We start from the raw sequence: 15,789 nt of genomic DNA, 5'->3' as shown, positions 1-15,789 counted from the left end.
CCCCTGAGGCCACAGAAGCCCTCAGCTACGATAAGTCAGCCTTTTAAAAAACCAAAAGTATTGGCACTCGGCACTCCCAAACTGGTTCTAATTTGAACCAAACCATTTGGGGGTTCCCAAACCGAACATGCCCGGTCTGATTCAAATCCGGTTCGAATTTGAACCAAACTGGGCAAACCAATTTAACACTAAACATAACACTAGAACCAGGGGTCATCCCATGAAATTGATTGCTGGGAAATTTAGGGCCAACAAACGGAAGTACTTTTTCACACAACGCATAATCCACTTGTGGAATTCTCTGCCACAAGATGTGGTGACAGCCAACAACCTGGATGGCTTTAACAAGGGTTTGGATCACTTCATGGAGGAGAGGTCTATCAATGGCTACTAGCTGGAGGGCTGTGGGCCACCTCCAGCCTCAAAGGCAGGATGCCTCTGATTAGCAGCTGCAGAGGAGTAGTAACAGCAGGAGCGAGGGCATGCCCTCAGATCCTGCCTGTGGCTTCCAGCGGCATTTGGTGGGCCACTTTGCAAAACAGGATGCTGGACGAGATGGGCCTTGGGCCAGATCCAGCAGGGCTGTTCTTATGTCCAGTTTTGTGCACATCCCTATCACCTTCTGTTCTGATAAATACAATATATATGACAATATATTTCCTTACTGGGCCTTCAGGCTTGCCGTGTGAAATCTCCACCAAGTCAGTACCTTCCAGTGGTTCAGCGCCATTGCTTCTTCCCTGAGTGTGCAGATGTCTCCCCTGGAAGGAGAAAACCTGGAACGTCTTTATGTTCCTAAAGAGGCGAAAGCTTCTGGTGTCAGGAAATGGGTCTGTTGACTGTCAGCTGTACAGAAGGCTGCAGCAATGTAGTCTTCGCCCTGTCACCACCCGAAAACATCAGAGTGAAATATCCCAGGGAGTGCCTGCCAAAAGCGGGCAATTCCCATGGTCAGGGAACTTTGCTGGCAGTCTCTGAAGAGACGGCACTGTGGGCCAAACCTTTCAGTCTCCCCCCTCCTTAGCACGTCCCGTCACACCAGTTTTCAGCTCTCCAAGCAAGCCTCCCACTGAAATAAAAAGGAAGTTTTGTCCGTGCGAGGCTGTTTTTGCAGGAGTGCATCTCAACTATTTCTTGCAAATCAATGTTAGATTCGAGTGAATGTGAAGAGCAGAAACCCAACTCCTCCTGAGGCCAAGTTACATGTTTCTCTTTCCAACCTGGAGGAGCCCTGAATGATCCTGTGGGATCGTAGAGGTCTTGGGATAAAATTCTGCTCCTATGGAAGCCTGAGACCCGACAGCAAAAATCAGCTTTTACTCTGTGTTTTAAAAAATGAAATTATCTTTCCCACCCAGGCCCCCCCAACTCAAATAATAAAGCTCAGATACATTTTTCCCCAAGTTCCAAGGAGTGCAAGTTTCTTATGCCATTCCTTCCCTTTAATGATTCATGTTTCAACAGGAAGGGGGGGGGGATCAATAAATCACAAGTCAATGCTTGGCGTTGGTTTCCAAGACTGAATCTTGCGTTTTTAAATATATTACTTTTGAGGAAGGTGGAGAGGTGTGCAGATGACAGTGCTTCCAGGACTCAAAAGACAGATTTCAGATTCCCTCCCCCACCATTATTTCATGGTTCTATTGGTTGTCTGTAAAATGGACTCTCATTACCCTGCCAAATTATAGTGTGCTGAAGGACTTTGAATGAAAGTATTGAATGAAATCACAAATTTAAAGTGAGCAATCTTCCTGAAAGAGAAAAGGACTCTGTGTGTGTGTGTGTTTGTGTGTGTGTGAGAGAGAGAGATCTTCTCTGTCCAGTAAAGTGGAAGGGCAGAGGTGGGTCACGGTGGGGCGGGAAGGGAAGAAAGGGAGCGAGAACCGAACTTTCTTAACTTTCCTGGAAGATGCTAGCAGCTATTGTTTATCCTCAGGATGTCTGAAATCATACAAGGAGGGAGGAGGCGAGAGGCGAGCGCTCCTTCCTGACCGCTGCGCAAGCTCTGCCAATATAGCCGAGGAGGTGTTTGGAGTTGTATGTAGCAGCTCCTTGGAGGAGGAGAGAGGAGGAGGAGGAGGAGGAGTGAGACTGAGAGGCCACTCCGGGGTCAGAGGGAGAGAGCTGGAGGCCCCCAGGCAGCGGCGGCAGCAGCAGCAGCAGCAGCAGCCGCCGCCGCCAGCGAGGGCGAGCTGCCCAAATCTGTTGGGGGGTGGGACCTTGGGCTCTCCAGCCGCCTGATGGTTGGGAGGGCGGCGGCGGCGGCGGCACCACCACCACTAGCAGCAGCCGCCTCCCCCGCCCTTTGCGCTCTTTCGCCGGAGTGCCTGGAGATGGATCGGATTACACCATTTGCCTCGCTCGGGTTTGTTTTGCTGCCGGTGCGTCCCGGCGCCGCGAGTTTCTGCAGGAGCAGGATTATGATGACCCTGAGCCGGAGCGGGTGGGAAAGCGCCCGGCTCGCCCTCGGATCTTGATCGATTGGGGTCTTTGGGAGGGAGTCTGGCTCGCTTGGCAGCTGCTGCCTTCTCGCCTCTTCTCGCCCCCCTCCTGGATGAGGTAAGAGCCCCATTCATTTCGAAGCGAGCCCCCCTCCCCAGTTGAGACGCACAGCTGCAGCCGCCGCCGCAGCAGCAGGATCCGACCGCCCGGGACAGCGTGTGTCTCAGGAGTCCAGGCGGGGGAGCCGCTCGGTTGGCAGCGCGCGTATCGGAGGCTGGTGGCAGGCAGGCAGCGGCGGCGGCGCGGAAGAGCCCCGGGCGCAACGGCGCGGTTTACGCTTGGACTGGTGGCTGGCGGGCGGCGTGTGGGATGGACGGAGGGTCTGGCCCCCGATCCGAGCGGGAGATCGTCTGGAAAGTTGCGGAGGATGACTTGAGCAGGGAGGGCTCCTCTGATGCGCGCTTGCCTGCCGGGTGTGCGCATCGGGGGTATTTGTTGCGCTTCGGAGAAATCCGCTGGAGATCGCGTTCACACGCTGCAGCGGGGAGCAGCGGCCAAGTTTTTTTTGCTTTTCTCGGGCTCGGCGTGTTGATCTCTGCAAGAGGCGGGTAAGAACCGGGAGGCGAGGGATCGGGAAGGAGAGATGCTCTCTCTCCAAAGAGGCCAGCTGAGGAGGAGCCGGGGAGGGCGAGCCTGGATCGGCTGGGCCCTGCGGACAGCTGGGGCGGCTTGACGGAGGCTGGAAGGGTTGTGTGTGTGTGTGTTGGGGCTGAAGCCCGAGGGAGCGGAGGCGAGCGCGAGAGGACGACGGAGCTCAGCAGTCCCGGGTAGCACCAGCTTGGAGGTCCGCAGAGCGGCGGGTGGGTCGATTTTTTATTTTTATTTTATTTATTTTTCCCATTGGGGCCCGCGCGCCTTCTGCGTTATCGGAAAGAAAAGGTGCCGGGGCTCACGCTAGCCCCGGGGACGATGCCCCTTTCGCTGCCCAGGAGAGATCCTTCAGGGTTGGGGCTTCGCAGATGCTCAGAGGCGCTTCCATCGCCCGCTCCAGAGATTCGTGCTGGGGCTGCAAATAGTTTCCAGGGCTCATCCCTGGCAAATTCGGATTAGGGGCGGGCGGCCCGCTTGTCAGTCCAGCACCCCGGCGGCATCTCTGCTAGACAAGGGGTTTGAAGGGCGGGACCTTGGCTGGGTCCCTCTCCTCCTCCTGGTGTTCCTGGTTCAAGTACCAGTGGGCAGCACCAGATGCCCCAGCAAATGCCCCAGCCCAGCCTACAGTTCTCCCCTCTCTTAGGCTTCTTCTGGGTCCTTCCTGAGGAAGACATCCACCCTCCCACCCTGCTTCCTTCTCTTTCCCCCCTCCAGTCCCCCAACTGAAGCTGGGGGTGGAGGAGCAGGCCCTGAAATCAAGGGAGGGGGCTTTAAAAACTTCATGCAAGAGTCTTGACTAGCAGCAAGCCTCATAGAGGTCGCTGAGCTTGCCGGCCTGAACCGCTACAAACTGACAGGGCAATCCTGACCTTGTCTCCTTGGGTGTCTAAAGCTCCCTTTCAGTGGGTCTTGCTCCCTAGTAAGGTGCTTCAGATAGCAGCCATACAGCACAATCCTGTGCATCTTTACTCAGAAGTCACTTCCACGGTTTGCTCTCAGGGAAGTGTGTAGAGGTTTGCAACCTCCACCCTGTTTGTTAAGGGGGATTCCCCCCCCCAATAAAACACCACTGCCATGATCCAGGATCAGCCCAATTACACAAGCAGGCAATTGGGGAGGTAATATTCTAGGGGAGGGGGCAATAAAGCAGTATGAGAGCATCAAACTGCTCCCCCCCCCGCAGCGATCTCTGTGGCATTGCCAGAGATCCCCGGCTGCCCCTCTCCACTTGTGCAGTTGCTGGGGCAGGAAAACATCAGGATTGGGCCCCTGTGTTTTGCTGCTAAACTGGGAGTGATTTAGTGGCTTGCCTTGGCAAAACCAGCCGGGTTCTTCCAGCCACCCGTAGTAGCCAAGCTCTGGGAGATAGAGGGAGCTCTATTTCAGGCTACCCATCAATTATGGATGGAAACAAATAAGAGAGTCGATGCTGAATTAGCCCAGTGCAGCAGCAGGCACTGTCTTTCTCCCTTTCATCTCCACCTCCTGATGGAAGCCAGGTTTTGTTGAGATGCAAAGGAGTGAAACTTTTTCTTTTTCCTTTCCTGGCCCTCTGCCCTCCCTCCTCCCCTTTGCTTTATATGCTCCCGGGCTGCAAAACCTGATACAGCCACTTTCACAGGGCAATTAGGAAAGGGTTAAAGAAGCATCCCCTCCCATCTTTCTAATTTATACATCTTGGTCAGAAGTGGTGGGTTGCCCGGCTGCTCAGAAGTAGAGGTGGCTTCCTTCTGATTTCACAGAACTCCTTTTCGGTTTGGGGAATAGGGTAGTTGCAGATATCCATGGGAAGGGTAACCAAAGGCAAGGGATACGCAGAGCAAGGCTCTTCAAGCTGTAAAGGCTCCTGTCAAGGTTGCACTGGAATCCGCAGGTCTGGACAGGTTTAGCATTGGGGTAAGTCACAAGGATGAATTTCTGGTTGCTCTCCTGCTTGGTACCCCAGACAGCTTAGCTCCAAAATAGCTGACAGAAGTTTCCTGGTCTTGCCATTATCTAATATAGTTGATAAAATGGAATTTGCTGTGCTCTGATTTCCGCTGAACGTGTATTGGGTTTGATAGTGTGCCTTCTCGGTTTGCACAATCTCCAATAGATAGGAAAGAGAGGGGACAGAAATAGCAAGGAGGATCAGAGCGGAGGATAGGATAGACATATATTTGTATTTGCTTTTGCATACATCAGCCGTAATGTGAGCGATTGCAGTCTCTCTGTGTGTGTATATATAGATAGTATGTGTGTGCTTGCTTGTGTGTGAGATGTGCAGTGAAGACTATGCTTTCTAATTGCACTGCACAATTAGAACTGCAAGCTTAAATAGATACACATCCTATTTTCCAAGAGCAACCACAGCAATTTGGCATTCCAAAATGACTCACCCAGAAGGCTGTAAACATTGTCTTTAGCTATTTTCAGGAGCTCAAAATATATACATTTGCTTTGCTCACTTGAGGTCTGCATGGCAAGTTCTTCTTAGGGCTCCAGAGAAGAGGGCTGGCGATCTTTGCTTTCTCCTTTCAAATCGGTTCTTTTGGTTGTGAGCAGGATTACTCCCAAACCTAGGGAGTCATTTTTTAAAAAAAAAACACAACACCCTCTTTTGAAAGACCTTTTGCAGACATATCTCGGATATTGCTTTCTTGCTTTGCTGTCCTCGGGCAGTCCATCCAACAGGAAGCTTCTCTATATGCCTCTGATAACTTTCATTGTGAAATGGGTCTGTGTATTTCTAGTTACTCTGGGATTGGGGGTGAAATTTAACTATGAATCTGATTTGGAACTGTGCACAAGCATGTTTAACGTGGTGTTTGACAAACATATTCTGCTCTTTTGGCAGATATTGCATAAACATTTACTCCGGCTCAAATAAATAGATATTGTCCTATGAGGGGTCTCTTGTCTCTCATAAATTTTAGATCTCTTTTGTAGCATTAACCGAAAGCTCAGCTGCTTTTTTGTAAGAGGAGGAGGAAAGCTGTTGCCATCCATTGAGACGCAGAAATGCAAAATGATGTTTGAAAGGGGGAGTCGAAAGTGTAAGCCAGGAGCTGTTTTCAGTACCTGCTTGCTTGTGCGTCCTCTACGTCGCTCCTAGCATCAAGCACGGGTCCAGGCCCATCCCTCTCCTCTCTCCCTCAGTCTGCTGCTACCTGTTCACATTGCTGGCTGCAGAGGCTAAGACAGCATCATCTTCTAAACATGCTTTGTGTGATGCAAGCACCTCTGCCAGGAATACAGTGATCCTCTCCGCCTCCACTCCACTGGCCAGCAGAGTGAACGCATCCCTTTCCAATCACCAGGGCCCTTTGAGGTGGTCCTTTCTGAACACTTCCAGTCTTTTTTTGGCTGCTTGATCTCAGCTGTCTTATCGTAGCGGCAGTTCCTGAAAGTGCTAGACGTTTGTGATGGGCACAGGGATGTTCATAGGTTATTAGGAAGATTATTAATCATGCATCGTGCAAAAATGTGGACTGTATTGGCTCATGTGGCCTACAGCATAGCGAAAGTGGACGACGCATTTGCCAAATGAAATTAGTATTTATTTAAAACTTTGAATTATTTCTGTGTCACAATATTTTTTTACATTCTGCTTGTGTTAACCTAAGCAATCATGGCTTGGAGTATGTGGTTGTGGTCTTTAATTACTGCATTAAATATAGGGCACACCTTATTTCTTCCCTGTGTGGGTAATATAAGAATTGTGTCACTAAAGATATAAAGATACATTTAGTCCACTGTTCAGTGTCTAGCAGTAACTCCCCAGAAGACTTTGAGAAGCTCGCAAGCAAAGCCAAGATTGCCTGTCCCCCACATTTGGTATCCAGGGGTTCCATTTAGCTATCATGGCCAGAGATGGAAGTTTTCTCAAAATTTTGGAACATACAAAATTTTCCTCCTCTTTATAACATTTGCATTATTTTTCCCCTCAAAATTGTGTACTATGCAATGTTTCCTGATGCCCTCAATAGATTGTGATCTGATTTTGGAACATAGGTAGCTGCCGTAGACCCTTGGTCCATCTAGCTCAGTGTTTCCTACACTGACTGGCAGCGGCTTTCCGAGGTTCCAGGCAGGCGTCTCTCCCAGCCCTACCTGGAGATGCTGCCAGGGATTGAACCTGAGACCTTCTGCATGCAAAGCAGACGCTCTAGCACTGAGCTACAGCCTCGTCACCAATGAATATATCATTAGTGATGGTTAGATTCCATCTCCATTTGTTCTTTGTTGTGATTAGCAAAGTCATGAAAGAGACGGTGTCCATGCCACATAAAACAAAGGAAGCATTTGCTTTGAGTTCACAGCCTGGCTATTTCTTCAAAATCTTTTCTTTTGACTATTGGGACTTGCTTTGATGGCAAATTCAGAGGAATACAAAAGACTGTGACTTTCTTCTTTTGGCTCAGTAATGCAAAAAAGAGAAAGTGATTACATATTTACTTGTTAAAGATACCTATAATTCTAATCCAGAATGTCAACACACATTTCACGGTTGCGGGAAACAATAATTTGCTCCGAGAGCAGAAAGTGGACAGAAGAGCGTTTATTATCGTAGAGTGCTGCATTAATTTTAGTCTTAAACGTCCTGTCTCTAATTAAAGCAGCCCAAATGTTACTTTCATCAAAACTACTGGGAGGACAGATGATCTCTGTTTATGCCTCTGATAAGCTGTTGCAGTTGCTGTTAAAATCCATCTAAGCTGTTTTATTAAGTTGTTACTTGTTCTGTGAATAGCTGCCAACTTCAGGCTGAAAAGAAAGTATGTCCAGATTTGTTCCCATGTCACATGGAAGAGCAGTTGAGTGAAAAATCGCACCACTAGACTTATCACACTGTTTTTCAATAGATGGAGTTTTTTTCTTTCCCTGGTCATGTCTTAATGGCCATTCCAGAACAGCTGTTAAGAAAAGTAGGTTCATGTGTGTGTGTGTGTGTGTGTGTGTGAGAGAGAGAGAGAGAGAGAGAGAGAGAGAGAGAGAGAGATGGATGCTTTTGTCCCAAAGGCCAGTGTTTGTGTTTATAGAAAGATAAAATCTGACAGTTATATATGGATATGTCACAGTAAATGTGGGAATTTTCACTGGGAAGGTCAGAATGTACAGAGTAACAAACCGTAGTTGCCTCCTGTGATCCTGAGGGCTTGGGAAATCTGCCTAGATGGGAATAGGTTTATTTTTAATTTTTGAACCGTCCTTTTAGCTTCCCAACGAGCCCCTGAGGCAGCTGGCAAAAATGGCAGTGAACCCACAATGTATAGCAAGGAGAAGACTAATGTTAATTAGCTGGTTTTCATCACTGATGCTTTTGCCTTCCTGCTGGTTTTATTGGCTTGTACAGAGTTTTTATTGTTTCTGCTGTTTCACTTGCATCTTGTGGGATTGTCTTCTGCTTTGATTTTAATATTGTCTTTTGTTGTCATATTGTTTGCCACCCTGGGAGCTCTTAGCTGAAAAGGGCAATGCACATTTTAAAAACAAACATGGAAAATAAGATTAAAACAAATCAGGACACTAACACACACACACACACACACACACACACACAACTCAGAATTATACACTTTATCCAACAGATGTGTATCTGTTGCACATAAGCACATATTAACCAGGCAATGTATATTAACCCAGCAATGTAGGAAGCCTCTAATCTATAGACATAAATACATTATCCAGTATTTGGTGTCAATGTACACATTTACCAGTTATTCAGCATATCTTCCAACTATACACACTGACTACAGCCTGTAGACTTGCACATGTACAGACATGCAGAGCCGGATTATGACACGCTGAGACCCTAAGCTATGTCAAGCTTAGCACTGCAAGCAAAATTATTATTATTTTGTAATGCTATCGACAAAAAGGACAATTGGAATAGAAATGATAACGCTTTTTCTTACTTGGCAAAGATGCAACGAAAAACTCAATCTGACAAAAACCAGCTATCTTGTGGGAAGCTATTTGCGTTAGAAATGCCTTTTAAATGAAAATACTTTTTGTAAAACTTGAAATTTAATCCATTTTTTGGTAGCCAGAGGCCCCTCGTAATGTGAGGCCCTAAGCTGCAGCTTGCTTAGCTTGTGCCTAATCTGGCCCTGCATACATGTGTGGTTGTGTGTTGTGTGTATGGCCCCATTTGAAGTATATTTATTTCCCCCATTTTTTCTCTTCCATTAAGCTTTTGTTAACTAAGCTCGATTAGCATTTTAACAACCCTGAAGTGAACTCCTGCCATTCTTGCGACTTGGACACTGCATGCTACTCATCCATCATCCTGTCTTTGGCCACACCAGGCTACTGGCTCTTTAACCATTTGGAGAAGCCAATCAACTGTAAACAACACAGCTGGCAATCTTTTTCTTCCACGCCACTGGCAGCATTGTCTGGCCAGGGTAACGAAAGTTAACATCCCGAGCGGGGAGTTGCTTTTGTTCTCTGGGTTTAGCCCTGCCTCAGCGGAGCTTAGTGGGCACACCTGCAGAGGAGAAGGAAGAGGGAGGGTCACAGAATGGCTGCTGGGACATAAGGCCACACTCAGGTTCTTTGACCTTGGTTCTGCTCCCCAGCTCAGGTTCACTTGATCAGAGCCTTATCTGGACAAGCAGGAAAGAGGCCAGCTTGATTTAGGTGTGCCATTTGGACTGGCGTCTCAGTCATGCCTGCTTCTCCTAAGTGGCTTGTGTATTGCTCCCAAATAAATAAAAATAGAGAGGCTAATCTCATGGCCAGCCTAACCCAAGTCGTGAGAAGCGGTGAGAACCCCACAGATCCTGACGCTTCTTGCCCGCCTAACCTTCCTAAGCAACCTGGATGTTAGCCAAGGTCTCAGCCGACTGCCGGGTATCGTGTGTCTCCTTGGGCTGAATTCACCCCGAAGAGACACAGAAACGGGCGCACAGAGCACCTGTCTGACAAGGGAATCCCACAATGCCGCACGGTGCATTGTGGGATGCCCTCTGCCTTGCTCCGTGCTTCACAGAGTAGGGCTGGTCTTGTGAGAGCACACTCCCACCACCAATCCTTGGATTGTCTGTGGGGAAGGTATGCTCTTTGGCGCCTTCCCTGCCCCCACTCACTCTTGGCAATCGTAAGAATTGCCCCATATTTTTTTAAAGCTGGGAATAGTAGATAATCAGGTCTTGATTTAAAAAAAATGGGGCGGGCAGGTCTCAGAGCCAGCCCCATAATTTGGGAGCAATGCAATGAGAAAAACTTGAAAACATTACCAGGTTTAGTGATGGATCTTGCTGGGGATGCAGGATAAATGAGATCCTCTTTATCCCTGTTACAAGTAACAAATTTGGATCAGAAACAGGACTGTGTGGGACAAATAAAGGTTTTATTAAATAACTCTACCTCTGAATATTGCTGAGGCACCGTGGTTAAAATTCTGGCCGCCATGGTTCCCTTGCGCCTGGGATGTGCCAAACCCTGGATAAAGAATGTATGACCAAAGAGAACTAGCTCTATTCAATACTTTCTTTGAAGCTTTTAACATCTCTTTGTACCTTCTCCCTTCTCAAATGAGGAATGGTCCCCTTTGCTAAGCAGGGTCTACTCTGGTTTGCAATTGGATGAGCGACTGCATGTGAGCACTGTAAGATATGCCCCTTAGGGCCCCCCTTAGAGGATGTGGGCGTAGCTTGATGGTAAAGCACCTGCCTTGCATGCAGAAGGTCCTGGTTTCAATCCCTGGCATCTGCAGGTGGGGCTGGGGAGACTCCTGCCTGAAACCTTGGAGAGCCTCTCTGCCTGCCAGTATGTAGACCAAGGCTGCTCAACTTCGGCCCTCCTGCAGATGTTGGCCTACAATTCCCACAATCCCTGGCCACTGTGGCTGGGGATTATGGGAGTTGTAGTTCATAAACAGCTGGGGGGCCTAATTTGAGCAGGCCTGGTGTAGACAATACTGAGCTAGATGGACCAGTGCCTTGGTATAAGGCAACTTCCTGTGTTCCTATGGTGACTGACCCAAGATCACCCACCCATCATGGCTGAGATCTGTGAGTGGGGATTTGGATCTAGGTTTCCCAGCTCCAAGTTGGACACACGGGCTGTTCCACGGAACTGGGTTATTTTACAACTTGATTTGCAAAGCAGCTTGGCTTGAATTGCTTAGAAGAACTAAGGTGTTCATCGGACTAAATTGACTTAAACCCATTGGTTTAACTGCTATGGGATTTAGGTTGTTAAGCATCAGATGTTGTTTGTTTGTTTGTCTTTAAAGTAAGCTGCAGCATTTAGTTCCTAAATCCATTGCAAGGCCAATTCATCACACTATTTGATGTTAGCTAGTTAGAACAAATGGCTTCAGTCATAAACTAAACTGGCCAAAGAACTAACATGGCCCAGTGGACAGAGTGTTGTGCTCAGACAGAGCAAACTCTGCTTCAGCCCCTACTCAGCCATCGCTCCTTCATGTCACTCAACACTGATTTTGTACCAGCGGCGTTCCAGATACGTTACAGAATGCAGACAATATATTTCCCTATATAGAGGGCTCATAGTCCCTCTTGCATGGAGGTAGCAGGGATGGCCGAGAGAGGCTGGGGAATGGAAGTCAATAGGGCAAGGAAATAATTCTTGATAATGAATTGGTTTACCACCACGAAGTGAATGCTTAGCTGGACCGTGTTTTTGGCTAAGTTTGAAATCAGGAAATGGCTATTATAAGCCCATCTCATTTCTGGGTCTCCATTCTAAAGATTGTTTCGTGTGTTTCAGTGGAATTTCAGTATAGGAATGAAGGCGATTTCTGCGTAGATTGTTACCTGTGATGATCGCATCCTGCCTTCCCACTTTGTGTGCAAACACTATGGAAGCTGTGATGTATTGCAGCTGTAGCACACCCAGTCTTGGCTGGGAGACTGCAGGACTTGGGCATCAATCTCCAGGTGATAGTGACAGCAATCCTGGAGACTGTAATGACTTGAAATTGTGAAAAATATTGGGGGGGGGAAATGGAGGGGGGTTCTCCAGGAGTTGGCCATTCTATGCAACTCCCAAATTTCTGTTCATCATATAGTGCACAATTTATCACCTGTTATGAGTGAGTTTCATGTTCATCCCTACCCCTGCTAACTGAGCAAAGGGGTGATTCTCTTATATTTAGCAGGGAGAGAGTAATTGGCCCATGTACCTCCAGCACAGCATCCCATGAGTGGCTGTTACTGGTGTCTACCTTGTGTTTGTTTTTGGATTCTTTGGGAACAGGGAACCATCTTATTTATTATTTCAACATATGCCATGTTAGTCAATGACACTGAAAGAAAAGTGAACAAGGTAGCAGCTTTTAGGCTAACTGATGTTTTAATACATCTTCAGATGTAGGGTGAAAGCAAAGATAGTTAATTATAGCAGTCAGTTGCTTTCACCCTACCATTGACTATCCTTGCTTTCACCCTACATCTGAAGACATGGGTTATAACTCATAAAACGTCCATTAGTCTAAAACAGGGAATCCCAACCTGTAGTCCTCCAGATATTACCGAACAACAATTCCCATCATTCACAGCCATACTAAATTGTGGCTGGGTATGATGGGAGTTGTAGTTCAGCAACATCTGGAGTACCACAGGTTTGGAACTTCTGGTCCAAAAGATGCTCCTTGGTTCTTTTTTGTTCTGTTTGTTTGTTACAAACCACTTTGAGAATGTTTGCTGGAAGTGGTGTATAAATATTCATAGTAGTAGTACATGGAAGAATGTTCTGTATAAGAATCATAGCGTGTGAAGTGACCTTCAACCCAGTTTGTTGAACAATTATGGAACTTCTTTTAAAAAATAAATAAATCGGGAGGTGGTTTGTTTGTTTTGCTGTGGGAGCCATCAAAAGTTAGTGTCAATAAGAACAATTTTTTTAAAAAAATCAAAATTCATGATGCAGAAAGGGGTACACCAGAGCCCCAAGCCAGCAGGTGACATTTGTATTGTGCCAGAAGTCTCACAAACCCTGTAAATGAAAATGGGTCCCTAGAAAGCTTTGATTTATACATTTGACAGGACATGATTACCCTTGGACTTTCTCACCTTGGTAGCATTCATTCATTGTAGTTGCATGCATACAATCCCCTTGGCTAATGGCTAGTTACTGCAGGACAATTTCCCTCCCCCGTGGCATGTTTATTATTAGCCAGATCCGCAACCCAGTTGAGCAGTGGGTCCTTGGCATTAAGCCAGCATGGAGGCAGAGGCACTGGAGGGGTTTGCATTTGAGCACAGACAATGGCTGGAGCTGGAACAGGCTGCCTCCCTCCCCACCCTTGTTCCCTCCCAGTCAGCCTGTCATGCTGCCCATGCCTTGCCTTCAGGAGGGGCGACTCTGTCGGCCAGTCCAGCTGCACCGCCTGGAGGACTAGCATCCTGGAGCCTGTTCCAGGTCCTCCTCCTGGTAAGCCTCCCTTCAGAGCTGCTAAGCAAGCGGCGCTTATCTCTCTGGCCCAAAGGGCCTCTGCTGCACACGGGCGATATCGAAGAAGGCACGCTACCTTCACCTGGCACTTGAAAGGTCCGCAGCAGCAGACCCTCTTGCCTGTCCCCAAGATAAGACAGCCCTCCACAAGTGGAAATCCGTGCGTCGCTCTCGGGGGAGCAGACGCGCAGCCATGCTTCTGCACACACGGCAGGTGAGGCCGGCACTCATCCGAAGTGGGCAGGGCAGGTTGCCAGGAATGAGCAGGGCAGTGCTCTTCTTCGCTGTTTGTCCGGAGGGCGGGGGGGGCCCCTTGGCAAGAGGCCAGCCAGCCGGGAGCCGTTCCCCCCGGTGCTGGCCTCTGGGTCATCCTGCGCTTTTCTCCGTGCCGGGAGGACCCTTTAAGAGAGAGAGAGACTCTTCAGAGCGCGATGGTTGAAGTGCTGGGGAGGGCTCCGCTTCCCAGCACTCCGTGCACCCCTTCCGAGATGGCACAGGGGCTCCAGAGGGCTAGGTTTTCCATCCAGGAGCCCCCGGCACTGGGCAAAGCACGGCATGGTGAGAAGGGTTGTCTCCGCCTGGCGCCGGGGGCCTGTGCCGCGGGTTTGGCTTGGGTGAAACATCACACAGGCCCGACAAACGGTGTGTCAGGGCGCCACACCTCGGTGTGATGGGAGCCACTGGCTCCCGGGCCTTCTGATAAAGATGACAAAGGATCAGGGACTTGGGATCCTATTTGGGGTGAGGGTCAGCAGCCAAGCTGGGGGGGCCTACACCAAGGCAGGGATCCAGGTGTTTGGAGAGTCCCAGGAGGGGGGCAGGTCTCTTGGCAGCTCCCGTGGAAGTATGGCCGTGATGGAGTCAGGATCTCAAAAGGTTGCCAGCGGGGGGGGAGAGGGCTGAGCACAACAAGGTGAGAGGGGCAATTGGTGCTGACTGCTGGTTTCTATGGCTGTTGCCCAGGTAGAGGGGCCCATACCCCATGCTTTGGGCAGGTGTTGGGGTTTTTGTTTTTATTCCTAAAAGTCAGTGGGTGTCGCAGCTTTTTAATCCATGTTGGTGTCTTTAAACCAGGGCTGCACAATGTTGGCCCTCCTGCTGTTATTGGACTACAAATCCCATCATCCCCGGCCACTGTAGCCAAGATGGATGTCGGGACTTGTAGTCCAGGGATGATGGGAGATGTAGTCCAACAACAGCTGGAGAGCTAATGTTGTGTAGCCTTGCTCTAAACAAAAAGCCATTATTTGAAACTTGAAATGTCTTGGGGAAGCAGGATTTGGTGGCTTTGTGATTGCCACAATGGCCAACCAATCAGTCCTCTGCACAACCAGCCGGGGAGGGCTGCTCTGCCCAGCAGACCAGTCCTCCAAGGCAGGCATGAGGAGAGTAGACCAGGCCTCCACTCCAGACTTGGCGTGTCAGCCCGCTTCAGAGGTCTGATCTACCCACCAACCCCAGTTGGTACACCAGGTCTGCTTCCCAAATGGCACTTGAAACATTTGAAACGTTTGCTGTGTTTTGTCGAAACAGCCGGCTTGGCCGCTATTTCAACGAAACGTTGTTGAGCATTTTGTGTTTGGTTCTGAGCAACCTGATATAGGAGGAGAGATTTGGACAGATCGCTGTGTATATAAGTGAGTTTGACGTTAAACTCCAAGGGAGTTCTACTCATTGCAAATGGGATTTTTTCCGGTGACATGGAGTCATTGCTCAGTGGTAAAAGTGACGTTTTCCATGTTTTAAGGTCTGAAATCCTGTCCCTGGCTTCTCAGTCTGAAGGACCTCTAAGGAATCCATTGACTGTATTTCAGGGAGTCGGGCCAAAAGACGTTGCCTGGGATTCCCTGCCAGTCAGAGTAGACCGCCGTGGGTTAGGTGAACTGACTCAGCATCACTCAGCTCCTTCTGTCCTTGATGTAAGAGAGCGATGCACAGACACCAGTGGAGTCAGACTTCACTCGGGGACTGGAGGGGGTTAAAATGCTAGACTCCGAAGATAATTGCACCTTTTAAGAGGGAGAATTAAAACCATTAATGGCATCTGGGGCCCGTTAAAGTGCACCCCTTCCTCCATCCACTAGAACGCAGTTGCTGGGTTTACGAAGAAGGCAAGGTTATAATTTGCTGTCCCTGCCCTCACATGTACACAGCACTCAAATAACCACTTGGACACACCAATGCTCAGGAGAGAACAAGTTTGGCATTGTTCTGAAGTGGCACATTCACTCCCCACCACTGGCTAATCGGCAGGCCGGCACAGGCTTGCTTTCTCCCACTGGCCAGATG

The 15,789-nt window shown here is 48.7% G+C and overlaps 1 protein-coding gene across 33 annotated transcripts in view; it reads left to right on the top strand.

Annotated features, from left to right (window-relative positions):
* SEMA6D (semaphorin 6D) overlaps window positions 1–15,789 on the top strand; it is a 410,879-nt gene that overhangs the window by 328,048 nt on the left and 67,042 nt on the right. For 2 of the 33 annotated variants that reach the window (XM_053272265.1, XM_053272276.1), the window contains exon 1: window positions 2,128–2,559. The exons of 26 other annotated variants lie outside the window; for them this stretch is intronic. The gene's annotated coding sequence lies outside the window, so the exon portion shown is untranslated. Of the gene's footprint in view, window positions 1–2,127; window positions 2,560–2,673; window positions 3,051–3,116; window positions 3,303–4,777; window positions 4,990–15,789 lie in introns of those variants that run through there. 5 more of the 33 variants (XM_053272280.1, XM_053272275.1, XM_053272277.1 and 2 more) reach the window with 3 other exon arrangements.

The sequence above is a fragment of the Hemicordylus capensis genome, chromosome 10, assembly GCF_027244095.1.
Source record: "Hemicordylus capensis ecotype Gifberg chromosome 10, rHemCap1.1.pri, whole genome shotgun sequence".
Classification (NCBI taxonomy): domain Eukaryota; kingdom Metazoa; phylum Chordata; class Lepidosauria; order Squamata; family Cordylidae; genus Hemicordylus; species Hemicordylus capensis.
This window is presented reverse-complemented; position numbering and strand designations above follow the sequence as displayed.